Here is a 3106-nt window from a genome sequence, read left to right as displayed (position 1 = left end):
TGTTCAGTCAGTGTGTCCCAAATGGCACCCTATTCACCACGCAGTGCACTACTTCTGACCAGAGCCCTATGGGCATTTGGGAGGCAGACAGAGTCTGTATCTGTTCCCCATAGCACAATCCTCAGAGAACGCTTACACAGCATGGAGCTCTAATTAGAACACTTGAACTCTCTCTCACAAGCATGCAGGCAGGGGGAAAGTTTATCAAATAAATACATGTCAAATTGTATTTATCAAAGGGATCATTGAAATCGCTATGTTATTCTTGCTCTTCCAGAAATGACTGAAAAAATAGGGTGAAGTGATGCAGTGCTTCATGCAGTGTATCCCCTCTTGCCTTTAGGGTTGCAGTGCTTCATGCGGTGTATCCCCTCTTGCCTTTAGGGTTGCAGTGCTTCATGCGGTGTATCCCCTCTTGGCTTTAGGGTTGCAGTGCTTCATGCGGTGTATCCCCTCTTGGCTTTAGGGTTGCAGTGCTTCATACGGTGTATCCCCTCTTGGCTTTAGGGTTGCAGTGCTTCATGCAGTGTATCCCCTCTTGGCTTTAGGGTTCCAGTGCTTCATGCAGTGTATCCCCTCTTGGCTTTAGGGTTCCAGTGCTTCATGCGGTGTATCCCCTCTTGCCTTTAGGGTTGCAGTGCTTCATGCGGTGTATCCCCTCTTGGCTTTAGGGTTGCAGTGCTTCATGCGGTGTATCCCCTCTTGGCTTTAGAGTTGCAGTGCTTCATGCGGTGTATCCCCTCTTGGCTTTAGAGTTGCAGTGCTTCATGCGGTGTATCCCCTCTTGGCTTTAGGGTTCCAGTGCTTCATGCAGTGTATCCCCTCTTGGCTTTAGAGTTGCAGTGCTTCATGCGGTGTATCCCCTCTTGGCTTTAGGGTTCCAGTGCTTCATGCGGTGTATCCCCTCTTGGCTTTAGGGTTCCAGTGCTTCATGCAGTGTATCCGGTGTATCCAGTTCATGCGGTGTATCCCCTCTTGGCTTTAGGGTTCCAGTGCTTCATGCGGTATATCCCCTCTTGGCTTTAGGGTGGCATTCCGACCCCCAGAGAGAACATTCCAACAGAAACATACAGCACTGACCACTAATCCTTAAAAACCTTCAGTATGATCCTTTACCACACACTTCCTCTCAGTTGCTCCTGTTTCAGAAAACTGGTGTATCGGAAAGTGCCCTGAAGCCTTGAACCCAGCGTTATTATCTAGAGAAAGAAACTGTGACAGGGGATGTTTACCAGAGCCCTGTTCTTCCCAGCATTCCCAGAGGGAGAAAGTACGGTGATTGCATTGGAACACGGCCAGAGACATTTACACCTCAAGGGCACAAACAGCACATACACTTCTCTTCTTACAAGAGAAAGTTTTCCACTTCAGAAAAAAAGGCAACAGCTTAAATTGCAATATGTCCTGGACAAAATAATCAATAGGCAATGAGTGCAAGCAGGCATGTCTAAAACCTCTTACAGTGGCATGTCTAAAACCTCTTACAGTGGCATGTCTAAAACCTCTTACAGTGGCATATCTAAAACCTCTTACAGTGGCATATCTAAAACCTCTTACAGCGGCATATCTAAAACCTCTTACAGTGGCATATCTAAAACCTCTTACAGTGGCATGTTTAAAACCTCGTACAGTGGCATGTTTAAAACCTCTTACAGTGGCATGTCTAAAACCTCTTACAGTGGCATATCTAAAACCTCTTACTGTGCAGAATTCTGTGCTGTTCTGTTCTCTTTAGGAAAGTGCTGCTACTGCCCATTCTAGTACAGTAAATCTCTATTAAACTACTGGCTGCCTTCAACACTGTGACTGTACTACTGTAACAGAGGAAACAGAACAGAGAGAGAGAGAGAGGGGGGGGGGGGGGGGTTCTGGTACCTGGCCACGGGGAGAGGGAGACGTTGATGGGTCCACTAGGGCTCTGGTCGGTCCTTCAGTAGGGCTCTGGTCGGTCCCTCACTAGGGCTCTGGTCGGTCCCTCATCCCCTGCTCTTTGTCCTGTCATGGAGGGCTGAGCCGGACCCTGGAAGTCTGCCTGCTTAGCCTGCCTGCCTCTCCTGCCTGCCTCTCAGGCTGTGAGGGGGCTCTCTGTGTGCAATGAGGCTCAGTCAGCCTGCGTCTGGTATTAAATTACACATGACACAGCTCCTCTGCTCTGTTCTATGCAGACGGACAGGCAGGCAGGCGAGGAGGAGAGAAACCCGTTTCTCCAGTGTTGAGTAACTGGCCCGCCTCCAGCCCAGCTCCTAGCCTGTCCTGTCCTCATAGAGTGTCAGGCTGTTGGAGGAGGAGGAAGAGGAGGAGGAGGAGGAGGAGGAGGAGGAAGAGGAAGAGAAGGAGGAGTAGGAAGAGGAGGAGGAGGAGGAGGTGGAAGAGGAAGAGGAGGAAGAGGAGGAGGAGTAGCAAGAGGAGGAGGAGGAGGGGGAAGAAGCTCACAAACAACAGATATAGTAATTACTACTGAATGTTAATGATTACTCAGACCTGGCTGCTTCAAACTGTTGGAATGTATGACTGTGTAAGCCCACATGTATATCTCCCAAACAGAGGAGGCTGGCAGTCTCCTTCAGGCATAGTTTTATGGATAACATGAGTCGACTGCTAATGAACATATGACACACACACACACACACACACACACACACACACACACACACACACACACACACACACACACACACACACACACACCGGCCATCATTAAAATTTGTTGTGGAGTGTTCTGTAAGACCACAGAGACAGACATAGTCTCTGTCTATCTCTCTCCCTCTCTCCCTCTCTCCAGATAACATTACTAAAGCTCTTGGTGGATTAGAGCACTTCGCCATGGGTAGCCATGGATGTGCCTCTCATTAAATAATTCAAACACACATTAAAAAGCCCATTTCAAGGTAATGTCGGGGCGAGAGGGGGAAGTATACGCTGTTGTTTTGTTTTCAATACCGCGATACCTTGGACACAGGTGTTGTGGAATCTGTTGTAGGTTTGGGAAAGAAGACATTTACATTTGACATTTGAGTCATTTAGCAGACACTCTCACCCAGAGTTACTTAGTTAGTGCAGCCATCTTAAGATAGCTAGGTGGAACAAGCACATATCTCAGTCACAG

At 48.3% G+C, this 3106-nt stretch overlaps 1 protein-coding gene across 1 annotated transcript in view; it reads right to left on the bottom strand.

Moving 5' to 3' along the window:
- Positions 1-2248, bottom strand: part of LOC110518729 (leucine-rich repeat-containing protein 17-like) — a 22768-nt gene extending 20520 nt beyond the window's left edge. Inside the window, exon 1 of the mRNA XM_036945271.1 lies at positions 1876-2248. The gene's annotated coding sequence lies outside the window, so the exon portion shown is untranslated. The remainder of the gene's footprint in view (positions 1-1875) is intronic.
- Positions 2249-3106: the final 858 nt, after the last annotated feature.

The sequence above is a fragment of the Oncorhynchus mykiss genome, chromosome 15 (genome assembly GCF_013265735.2).
Source record: "Oncorhynchus mykiss isolate Arlee chromosome 15, USDA_OmykA_1.1, whole genome shotgun sequence".
Taxonomy (NCBI): Eukaryota; Metazoa; Chordata; class Actinopteri; order Salmoniformes; family Salmonidae; genus Oncorhynchus; species Oncorhynchus mykiss.
Note: the sequence above shows the minus strand (reverse complement) of the source record. Positions and strands in the feature narration are given on the sequence as shown.